The sequence below is a fragment of the Drosophila nasuta genome, chromosome 2R (assembly GCF_023558535.2).
Source record: "Drosophila nasuta strain 15112-1781.00 chromosome 2R, ASM2355853v1, whole genome shotgun sequence".
NCBI lineage: Eukaryota > Metazoa > Arthropoda > Insecta > Diptera > Drosophilidae > Drosophila > Drosophila nasuta.
In genome coordinates, this window is record NC_083456.1 from 23,992,178 (window position 1) to 24,004,969 (window position 12,792).

At 41.9% G+C, this 12,792-nt stretch overlaps 1 protein-coding gene across 3 annotated transcripts in view; it reads right to left on the reverse strand.

The window, feature by feature from the left end:
* The window catches only part of LOC132784080 (uncharacterized), a 60,678-nt gene that overhangs the window by 9,378 nt on the left and 38,508 nt on the right, over nt 1-12,792 (reverse strand). The gene's annotated exons all lie outside the window — the stretch shown is intronic.

The window sequence follows — 12,792 nt, forward strand, 5'->3', positions numbered from 1 at the left end:
CTTTTTTTTTTTTTTGTTTTGTTTGTATTGCAAAGATATTTGAGCTGTGGACGTAAAATTGTATAGACTTTTCGCTCTATTTCTCTCGAAGTTATGGAAGTTCAATTGCACATAAAGATCTGAATCATAATCTAGTACGCTTGCTGTCAGCAAATAGAAACAACAACAATAAAATAACAAACAAAACGTTTGTTTATACTCGCACGAAATCGATTAACTGTTGTAAATTTGAAGCTTTTCCATTTGCTTTGTTTTTAGGGTTTTTCTTTTTCGCACGTTTAGAAGTGGAAGCGAAAATGCCAAGCAAGAAAACGCCGTGCTGGGCTAAGGTTTTGATTATGTCAACGGCACTGTTGCTGTCTGTTGCCCTGGCTGCGATTATGTGGTACGTGCTGCGGCTATCGTCCAGATAATGCCCCCTGGAGTGTTAATTAATTACTTGGCTATTGCTGACGTTGCCACTGATTCTTGCTCGTTGCTCGTTGCTGTTACCTTTTTTGCAATTCATTTGGGGGGGCGGCGCATTAATTCAAGTCAAGTGCGAGCGACGGCGGCGGCCATTGCGTATACTTAATATTGAATGATAACAACAACGTATTCCAAGTATTCTCTTTCTTGCTTTTGTGCACAATTTGCATACAACTTTGTATCGTCGAAATATCTATTAGTTGCAATAAGTGCTTGGCTGTCTGTCTGTCCGGCTGTCTGCTGCTATGTTCTCAGGCATTCTTGGAAATTTCTAGTGGCAGCTTGAAAGTGGTTGAGAAGTGAAAAATGGGCAGCAAGCAAAGCGTTTCGCTGTTCACCAAATAACAAATAGCCAAACATTAGTCAAATGCGTTGAAATTTATGCTAAAAATGCAATCAACTAACGTTACGCTCCAGCTATGGCCACCCAAGTCGACAGTCGGCACTCGGCAGTCGTCACTCGTTTGTCGGACGGAGTGCCAAGTGCCGGGTGCACTCACTTGTGGCAAGGTCTGTTAGCTCGTTAGCCAATTGCAACTGAGTCCCAACGACAATGAGTCTGCTGACTCTCCTCGCTCTCACTCTCTGCCTCGTTTACTACTCGGTTGAGTTCTAAGGAAACTGTGAATTTGTTCAGTTTTTGATAAATGAACTGAAATAAATAAGATAATTGCTGAAACGCAACTGTGCGCTGAAAATAAAAGGTTTCAGCTTTGGCTTTGACTGTGCGGTTGTGGCTTTGGCGTTGGCTTTAGCTTTGGCTCAAGTTGATCAGAAAGCCAGAAAGGAAGAATGTAATGTAACGAAATGACTAGACGGCAGAATCATGTTGCATGTTTGTACGCAATGTGTTGCAATTTTTATTGCTGTAATTACACGCATATGCACACATGCCGCAATTTGACGCATGAAAATGCCTTTGACTTGCGACTCGCAAAATAACGCAAATGTCATGTCAGCAGCAGCAACATCAGTAGCAACATCAGCGCTAAATGCGCCACATTTACTGTGTGTGTGTGTGTGTGTGTGTGTGTGGCACGGTTCGCATGTGCAACCAAAAGCGTAATTGTTATGGCATAATTGTTTCAATGGCAGGGCGTTTAATTGCGCTTTAGAAACAAGTCTCACCCTCCTCCCCTTTCAATACCGTTGCTGCGAGTCCAGTTTGCCAGTCAAAGTTCAGCGATTTGTTTTGCTGTTTTGTTTTTTTTTTACACTTTTGCAGTTGGCAATTTGCTATTTCGGTTTCTGCTTCTGTTGCAGCCATTTGCGGACACACCTTTCGGTGGGCCATTTATCATTTAGCTGAGAGGGCAGTGTCAACAGCACTGCTGAGATCCATTAGCAGCAACCACAGTTGAAAATGGCCTTGTGAATATTGAATTTTAATTGCGACAAAAAGTGTGAAATGAGGTATGCTTAAAGGCAATTATTATACCACTTTTATAATAAATTAATGCATTGATGCCTGCTATCGGCAGCTATAATTCTTTGGCTTCAACAAGTTCGACAAAGATCTCGAGAGATGATTGAACTGCTTAGACATTCCGCTAGCGCAACTTTCTATTCAACAACGTTGCAGTCAGCAGTCGATGGCCCTACCGTTATGTGCAATCTCTTCCAATATAATTTCAGCTCATTTATTCTATAATCTCTGCTCCGCATCAGAGGCAAAGTCAAAGGCAGAGACTGGGAGAGTGAGAGCAAAGCCAAAGCAATGCAAAACTCTTTGCAACTACTCACTGGGGAAGAATGTTTCCCAGAATCGTGCTTGAATGCTGTTTGACAACAAGCACACACTCACACACACTCACACACACTCCGACACTGTATAGGCAGTTACAAAGTTGTAGCAAGTTGCAAGTCAATGCTGTGGTCTATTGCTTGGGGTTGGGGGGGAAACTTGCACACAAATTTGCATAGTTGAACGCACGTCGCACGGGCAGCCAGCGCATTCCACATGCAGCAACTGTTGCTGCCGCTGCCGCTGCCTTTGCTGTTGCTGCTGCTGCTGTGGCAGTCGATGATGAATGCAACTGCAACTGCAACTGCAATTGCTGCAACAGCGGCAACGTCGGCACATAAATTGCCAACTTGCTGCGCAGCGGCGTTGCGCTTATCAAATGGCAACATCTTGTGCATAGATAAGCCAAGCCAGACCCCAATGGCAATGGGCTTTCAATGGGGCAACATTTGCTGCCGCAAGTTGCCAGTTGCCTTCCACCATGCCACCTTTAATGGAATTTCACAAATTCAAATTGCCTGGCATCCTTTTTAAATGCAGCCAACCAACTGCCGCAGCCGCGCGCACCAGATTCAGTTACTCATTCAGGTCCAGCTAGCCTGAGCCTCTTGTGTGCATCGCAAGGAAGAGGAGAAGGAGATATGGAGAAAGAGCTGTGCCAGGGCCACAGCTGTTGGCACACTTTTGCGGGCAACATTTTATGCAAAATGCAGCGCGCATGAGAGATAATTTATCGCCTAATGACGTGCTGTTCTAAGGTTGCCCCGGCCTTGTTATAAAATGCAGTAATAAAATGTTTGTTGGCACACAGCAATAGCAAAAGCAACAACAAAAAATTACAAGAAGAATGCAAAAATAAAAATAAAATTAAAATGAAATTTTCAAATGGTGCGGAGCATGCATGAGTTGTGCCTACAGCAACAACAGCAACAACAACAACCAGCTACTGTTACTATACGAGTACAACTATGCAGCACTTGCAGCTGAGCTGCTGTTTTGTCCCCCACTTTGCCTACGCTTGGCAGCTTCTCTCCTTGGACGCTTTTGCTGGAGCATTCTTTGGACGCTGCGTCTGTCGCTTTGGGGGCGCTCAACGAGAATTTATGAATGTGCAAATGTATACGACAATTTCGCGCATAAATGTAAGCTACTGCCTGCCTCTCTCCTCTCTCTCACTCTGTCTCTATCTCTGTCTGTGCAACACCCACCGCAATGCTGTGGTTAGAGAGGGAGAGAGAGGACAGAGAGAAGGGAGAAGTCAAGCCGAAGATGCGTGTGCACATTCCATTGCATTCCACACCAAGAGCCAAGCAGCAACCAGCAGCATGTGGGAAGTTCTACGGTTGCAAGCATGAAAGTATCTTGTATCTCAAGTTGTAGCCGCATCTATTGATTGCCTTGCCACAGTTCATTGGTGCGTCCACATTTTACAGTTGTGCTGCCAAGCGAGAGAGAGAGAAATGCAGAGAAAGGAGGGAGAGAGAGAGCGAGAGCAGCAATTGCAGTCATTTTGCGGCTGTTTACGGAGTTTTATTGTTGCGGGGCATCTTTCGCTTGGCTGCCGCAGCTTATTTGGGTTAGCAGCTCAAATAGTTCTACGTGCGTTTTCCAAATGCAATTCCCAAATACCGCGAACAATTTATGAGAAAGTCCCTTGAGCTAGTCGGTAACTTCCTCCCACCTCTCCATGCATGCCGACATTCTTACGCTTTCGGTGTATAATGGCACATTGTTTGCCTTGTGCCTTGTGCCTTTTGCCAGGCAACTCAATTGATTACTATATACACACTCATATATCCCATTCATTTATATATATGTATATAATTCTCGCTCTCTCTCTATATATGTATGTGGCTATGTGGTTGCTGTGTAATTGAGTGGTTGAAAATGCTCGAAATTTTGCTGGCAGCGCTGCGAACTAGTTAAAAGCGCTTACCACAAACTCTCACAAACACACATATTCCCTTGCGCCCACGGGCACGCCCACATATGCAGAACATTCCCCACTGAGTTGTGGCTGTAAAGGGATCGGCAGGAGGGAGGTGGAGGGGGAGGGTATCTTTTTGCAATTGGCGATTGAACCACACTTTAAACAATGGCGGGAATTTACTTTGCAAAAGTCAAAGATAAATTGCCTTTTAAACTACAAGCTCCGTTTGTTTAGTTGCTTGGCAAAAGTCCTGAGCTTTTGTTTGTTTGCAACACACATACACCCACCCACACACACACACACACACACACACACACACACACACACACACACACACACACACACACACACACACACACACCCTCGCATACACTCTGCTCTCACATTCATTCAATTGACATATTTGCTTAACTTTTTGGCGCAATTGGAATAAATTTGCTTTGCCAATTTGCATTTGCCATAGAATTCTCAGCTTGGATGCTGGCCAAGCAGAAGAAGTGTTATCTAAATATGCATGGCCCAAAGGCATAACCATTACACAAGTATGTTGTAAAAGTTTATGGAAAGTTAAAGAACAATGAAGAGCAGGGATCTGGCTCAAAGGGAATGTAAATTTTTTTGCTGGCTTAGTTTTGCATTTAAGCAATACTTTATTAGAAATCTATTTTTGATTGTAGTGGCAATAAGAAGAGTAACTGTTATTGTTATTGTTGCCAATTGTAATTGGCCATTTCACAAGTGCCACACAAATACCTTCCGCTGCAGCGGTGCCAAATCAATGCAACAGAAACAGCGGCAACACTGTCGATTGTCATAACAGACCGGATAGCCAGCATACAATATGCTACGCCATAAACGAATTCATTTCCGTTGCACAAATTTTTTGGCAGCAAACTTGAACACAGCGAGAGAAGAGTGCAAACATTTCTGGCACAATAAATCATATTGCACAAAATTTCCGTTCAATATTTTTGCTGCGCTGGCGACGTAAACAAACAATAATAACAAATTGAAAATGCCGAGCGAGTGAGTGAAGTGAGAGAAGCGAGTCTATAGTCCACAACATCCATGGAGTACGAGAGTATATATACAATATAATACAGGAAAGACCTTTGTTCTCGTTTTCTGTTTTTATTTTGACCACATTGTATGCTAAATGGGCATTGGTTAAATTGGGGAATGTGGAAAATGCGTTTACCAACTGCTTCTCCGCGCCGTTTGCATTTTTAAATGGGTTAAACGTAAACCATTTACCAATGACTCAATACAACTTCCTGGAACGCAGCGCGACACAAAACAGAGCGATAGACAGAGAGAGGAAGGGAGTGAAAATCACCCCATCCGATGCCTGGACAGAGGCAACATGCATTAAACCGAAATAAATAAATAAACCGTGCTGGAACACACAAAAAAATGCTGAGCACTGTCCACTGTTCGTTGGTCAATAGTCAATGGCCAAATAGCAGAAAATAACAATGTTGCCAATAGCCAACGAACCAAACAACAACAGCAGCAACAACAACAACAACAATAACAACAAAAGGCAGCAGCAATTGCCACAGTTCCCTCCCCTTCCCCTTCTGTCTCTTTGCGCAAAAAAAAGGCAAGCCGAAAAGAAATTATAAAAATGTTTCATTTCAAGCTGAGTAAATATTGAAAGACACACACACACGCACACACACACACACATCGGACACACACAATGAAAACGAGTTACGGTGGCTTATGGCCACGATGACCAACTTTGGCCAACACGGAACGCAACTCTTTGGCCAACGGAAGCCAGTCGAATTTTCATCAGCTACGCAGCAAAAGTGACCAGCCAACGTCGTCGTCGACATCGTCGTCACTCCAACGACTGCTTCCAGCTGCAGTCAGCGAAATTTTCTGCAAATTGTGGGCGTGGAGTGTGTGTGTGTGAGTGTATTTGGGTGTGGGTTGATGAGGGCCACAATGTACTGAGTGCTGAGTAGGGACTGCGTTTGGTCAGCGTGCGGCCATCATCATCAACACAGTGACATGAGCCTGAACACTGCACAGTGGCGCAAGTTTGGAGTTTAAGGGAAGATAAGTAATAGTATTGTGAAATCGAGTAGTTGCCTAATACCAGATTCAGGAATACAAGAAAATATAGATTTCTATTGAAAATTTAATTATTCACAGCGGCATAAGATTAGAGTTTAAGAAATAAACATAAATCATATATCCATACAGCTAAGGAATGAATTGTCCATATCCTGTAATTTCTTTAAGAAATACATAGTGTATGTTATTATTCACAGCGGCACGGGATTAAAGTTTAGGAGAAGAAAGACAAATCATATTCTTTTGCAGCGAATAAATTGTACATATCTTACTCGTATATCATCTTAATTGAAATCTGATATAGCAAAGAATTTTAATATTAACTAGGAAGCTTGAATCTTTTAAATTCATCTATTTTATTTTTAGCCGCCTTATTTCATTATAAATTAAAGTTATCCTATTTCATTATAAAATCCGTTTTGTTTTTTTCTTATATTTCATTTACAACAATGAATACCTGGAATTCATTAAAATCTTATAATTTCAAGTACACACTATCAGAATTTATATTTCAAAATAAAAGGTAGTAACTAATGAAAAATATAATTCCACTTAAAACTGTGTTTATCTTGAATTATTTCTATTCTTTTTTTATACATTTAAAATTCGCATACTTTAAATTTTTCAACTTAATTTTCAATTTTTCACTTTTATGTGAAATCTTTAACTTAGAATTTCAAAAGAATAGAGTACATAGATTATTTTGCATTTAAACACCGGGCTTAAAGTGCAGTCTTTTTGTCAAGATTCACTTCCTACACATTGTATGCAGTGCAGTCTTTACAACACAACTCTAAACGCAACTGCTCTGCAAGCAAAACAGCTCAGCGGAAGTTTCGTTTTATTGCCGTGTCGCAACCTAATGGCTTTTGCACAAAAATTATTGCTAGCCCACTGTGCCACTGACGTTTATTTTCTTCCCTATGCTGTTTTTTTTTTGTTACTTTTATAGTGAGGACTATAGCTATGATTTCTTAACCATCCGCCTGGCATTGCCATTGGGCAAATGGAATGTTGTTTCACATCCCCCAACCATGCCATGGCATTCAGCTAGAGTCAGAGTCAGGGACACAGCCACATCCACATTCACATCCATATCCACAGTCGGAGGCAAAGCTCAGCAAGCGCGCGCTCTCGCTCCCGATTATTATGCATCATTTAACAGGCAACATTGTTGCAGTCAATGGCTAGAATGGCACAGAGAGGGGACAGAAGGAGGGAGGGTTTTTTGGCTACGCCCTCCATACTCCATACTCTCCCTCTCCTTTCCCCCCTCATACACTTCATCCTCCACCTGGGTCCAGGTCGGTTGGTATCGTGCCTGTGGCAAGCAGCAGGCAGCAGTGGCAGCAGCAACGTCACGAACATCGACAACGTCGTCAACGTCGACGGCGAACGTGCCGCAAAATGTTTTACTGAATGCGAATTGTAAGAAAAATTATTGTTATTATGAGTTGCTAATTGAATGGAGTTGATGTGGACACAACCCAAGCGAAGGGAAGGCGGCAACGGAACGGAAAGCGGAACAGAACGAAATGTTGCTACGCCTCCTCATTCCCCGTGATTGCTGTTGATGTTGTTGATGTTGATGTTGCTGTTAGTGCTGAGTAGCCGCAGTAGTCGCAGTTTTGCTTATGCACTGTGACAAATCGTGGAGTGTAAAGTGCCGATTCAGCTTGATTGATGTCTGCAATAATTTGGCATTAGCCAAACTGACAATATTGTGACAACCCCCCCTCCCCCAAATATATAGTACACACACTGAAAACCCTTTGATATAGGCCAAAATTTAGTAAGCTGACAACAAGTCAAATGTTTAGACCCTTGTCAACTGTCATTTCTCGCTGTGCAGCACAGCAAACGTCTGTTGCTGTTGCTTCTCCTGGCACAAATGTAAATAAACGTAAAGTGTACAACAATTTCCTCTCGTACTCCTCCACCTTCTCCTCTACCCTCTCTGCTCTGGCCATTTTAGTATGCTTGTAATCACAGGTACGCGGCACTTGCTGGCTGCTGTAAACGAATCCTGTCGAAGTTACTGCCATGTTATCCATGTCAAACTCATGCATGATTCCCGATACTCTCAACATGCCAAAGCCAAACAGTTACAGCAATTGCAACGACGACGCCAACAACAACAACAACAACAACAACGGCAACGAAGGAGCATAGGAAAACGTTGCTACGAAAATGCCATGCGCATAATTTATTAAAAGATTCTCGAAAATGTTGGACAAACAACGTCTGCAGGTGAAATCTATTTGCATTTATCGTTGAGCTGGAAAATTGCAAACTAAACTGCAAGCTGGCACAACCTTCGATAGAAAATGTTGCTCGAGGAAGATAAAATGCCTGGGAAATGGAAGGAAATGAGCTGGCAAAGTGCGTTCGTCGTTTCTCCTTCCTCGTTTCCCCCGTTCGATCAATGTGCCAAATTTCAGTCAGCAACAGGATTGCCCAAATTTGTTATTATCCTTTCGAACGTCAAGGACAGCAACGGTAGACGAGGGATTGATAATTAATTTGAACAGTAAGAGAGTGAAAGAGGGAGAGAGAGAGCGAGTGCGACCCCTGCTGATGCCACAAAGTGTGGCAGTCAACACGTTTAATGGTTTTGCATTAACTTAAAGAGGCATTAGTGCGTAAGTATGCTGTAATCTAGAGTGAAGGCAAAGGCAGAAGGGGAAAGTCAACTCACTGACCGGAGCAGTTGACCACGGCCAACTCGACAGGTAACCAGCTCACAAGCTCACCAGCAATCTGCCAACTAACCAACCATCCAGTCATCCAGCCAGCCAACCAACGAGCCAGACACTTGGCCAGTCAGTCAGTCAGGGTCCAGTCAAGTGGCGTCACTGGACGCGTTGTACTTGTTAATTGCAGCGGAAGCACTCAATTAAAAGCGCGTGAAACGTGAAACGCCACCTGCGTATATCAGTGAGAGTGTGTGTGTGTGCGTGTGTATCTCTGTGTGTGTGTGTTTCTGTATGCCTGTCGTTTAACTGACTGTGAATGCAATGTGCAAATTAAGGCCACAGGAAACAAACAAATGCGGCGTAATCAAAAAGCGGTAAATAGCTACGATACTGTAAATAGTTTATGGCCCCAAAATGCAAAAAGCCGAATGCATAAAACGTCTGCAAATTGCCAGCAAACAAGCTAAAACCACACACATACACACGCGGCTAAAACCATCTAAGCTGCATCTATGTATTTAGTTTTTAGCCATGGATGAAAACGAGCTAATTAGTCGGCAGCCGACAGCAAAAATAAATGAACTATGATGCTGTGGGGGAGCTGTTGCTTAAATCAACAGTTTTTAATGTGCAACCCAAAAAATAGTTAATAGCTGAGGTAGCCAAATGAATGAGGAAGGTGAGAGAGAGAGAGAGTGAGAGAAAGAATTTCAAACACTTTGGATGCAGTTGAAATCACAGACATTTAGCTATAGTGGCAGCAAATTGAGATAGCATTTAAAAGAGTCAATAAAATCAGCACTTGGCTAAGTGTGGAAGTGGGTGCCAATATATAGAGAAATAAAAAGAAGAACAGTTGCTGCTGAGTGGAAACTAAGCACTTGAGTGAGAGTATTTATTTCAATACACTCTTAGTTTGAGTTCTGTGATAAAATCGAAATGAAAACTGTAGCTAAATTGCCAATCATTGCAAAAATATTAAAGTTATGGAAGATTTTACGCAAAATATACAAAAGTATCTACAGAAAAGCAATTTCCATAGCAAAATTTTATACAAACTTTTTAAATATATGCATTGAAAGCAAACTTAAAAAATACAAAAGTATCTACAGTATTCAACTGCTGAAAAAGAAACAATTCCTATAGCTAATTTTTAAATCACTGCAAAAATAATAAAAAGGTATTAAAAGCAAACTTAAATTAACAGATTTTACAGCAGAGATACAAATGTATCTGCAGAATTCAACTGGTATAAGCGACACAATTCCCAGTCGAAATCAAAAGCATTCGTTCACTGCTTAATCATGACTAAGTAGAAAATTGAGTCATCAGTATATGATATTAATATTGTTTACACAACCCAAATTTCTAGTCTTTCTCAATTTCAACGCTAGACAGACTGTAGACAAGCTGTGTATTGTGTGCTGAAACATTAGCTAGATTGATAAGTTGGAAGTTCAATAAACTCGACAGACATTGATAGCCTTGTCATGAGATTAAATCAAATACAAACTACTGATGAAACAGCTTGAAATATTTAACGCAATAATCTTGGCTTCTGGTTCAAAAGCAGCTGTGTTTCTTTGTGTGCAGTGCAAGCAAAGCTGCAGGATATGCAAAAAAGGAACTGACCACAGATAATACACAATGCTTAATAATACACTGAGCAAAAAAGAGCAATCTCTAGGGCAGAGGAGAACAGAAGAGGGAAAGAGGGACGCGAATGTCGTGTGGTGACATCATATGGCAAAATGTCAGCAGTTTCATTATCAGGCACACGCACAAAATTGTCGCCTTTGTTGTCGTGGCTGAGCTGAAGTTGCCCCGACAACAGCAGAGGCAGCTGAGGGTAAAGTGTGTGTGTGCATGTGTGTGTGTGTGTGTGCATGTGTGTGTGTGTGTGTGGGGATGTGTGTGCCGCATAAATAATGCAGTTCATTATGTCATTTAGCGGCACGTTGCGTGCACTGCGACACACTCTGCACTCGCTGTTGCAGTTGCAGCTGAGCAGATGATGATGATGACGATGATGACGCCAACTTTGAGTTCCACGATCTTAAGTGGATCACATGCCACAGCAACAGCAACAGCAGAAGATGAAGCAGAAGAGGCAGGTTGCTGTTGCACAGCACCATGCACGGAAATGAAGTTGTCAATGAGCCACTTCCACAATTTATGAGCGATGCTGCCGCCGTTGCCGCTGCTTCTTGGCTGTGGCCAAACCGCCTGCCAAGATCTTAATTATGACTTGAGTAATGTGGAATAAACGATAAAGCGTGCACACGCAAATACACTGCAAGAAATCATCATCATAAACTGAGTTCAGTTCAACTTTTAGTCCAGTTCAGTCCACATTTGGTGCCAGCATCGTACTTTTGCCAGTTGGACAATCAACTTCATAAATCAAGACCCAAGACCAAGTATGGCATTAAGAGTGAGAGATATATACACAGAAAGAGAGAGAGATAGAGACTCAGACTTTTGTAGCATTGGAATTCTGGCAAAAATGGGCGGGCAGCAAAAGTAAAATGGTGTAGCCAAAGCGACGACTCATAAAACTGTCAAATGAAATGTGCAAATATTTTTGTGCATTTGCCAAATTTGCACAATTTAATTGTGACACAATAATAAAAAGCATAAAAAGCCAAAAATATAATTTATGATTATTTTATTGCAGCAGTTCATGTTCCCCATCTCGCTGCTTGGCATGTGACCAATGTACCCAATAAACAAAAATAGCAGTTGAATTATAGATTGTTTATTTTTTTGTGTGAAATCAATTCGCGGTAAAGCTTTCTGGCATTAACGAAATTTTCATCAGACTTTTTGCTGTGGAAATTTCATTGTAACAAATCAATTAATGGCTTACACAGTTGGCGATAAGGGCCAGCCAAAAAGAGAGGGAGAGAGAGAGAGAGAGCGACGAAGACGACGCTTCAGACGGCGGGAGGTCTGATGCCTGCTATTTGGCGCGTTGTTTGCTGTCGGGGCAATCAGCAGTAATCAACGTGCTCGAAGAGTGGGAGTCGATGGAGAGTTGTGCTGTGGATTGGTCTGACCAACAGACCGTCAGACCGTTTGCACTTAGCTGCTTTGCTGGCTGGTGGCTATTAGTCGTCCCAGACACTGCGTCGCACGTCTCACTGAGCGCACAGGATGAAGGACGAAGAACGAAGGACGTGGCAAGTGAACAGAGCAGAGCACAGAGCGTTGTCGTCTCTATCGACGGGATTTAATCGATTATACGATTTAATTGAACTAAAAACGCTTAATAAGCAATAAAAGCACACACACACACACACACATATATATATATATATAGAAAGTTTATAAGAGTCAGGGAACCTATTGAAACTGAGCTCTGCTATGCTTGCAAACAAATTAAAAGTAACACTTAAAATTACACCACGTAGACGTTGGCTAATGAAAGCAGTCAACACAGCATCAACCTCCCCTCTCTCTCTGCAGTCGCAATCGCAATTCGAGAGCCCGTTCCCAGTCCATTCATTACAATTGCAGAATGGCAATAAAATTTTATTTTCCACGAAATGAAATTTTGTGAGCCGTTGAAAACCACTTGCCACACGCATTGCCAGCACAGCAGCCCAGGAACAACAAACAATCACAACAAATACACACACTATAACACATAAGAACATAAGTACTGCAAAATAAAATAAAAGAGGAAAAATCAAGGCAGCAAAACTTAAATGAATGCCAAGCGACGAGCTATCCTCTGAATGAGTTTTTAAAGTCTTAAAGTCAGCTTATGCTGATTGAAACTAAATAACGAATAATTTCATTTATTAGAAAAATTAATTTTCTTTACATTGTTAAACTTGAAATTTCCAAACTGAATAATGAATAAT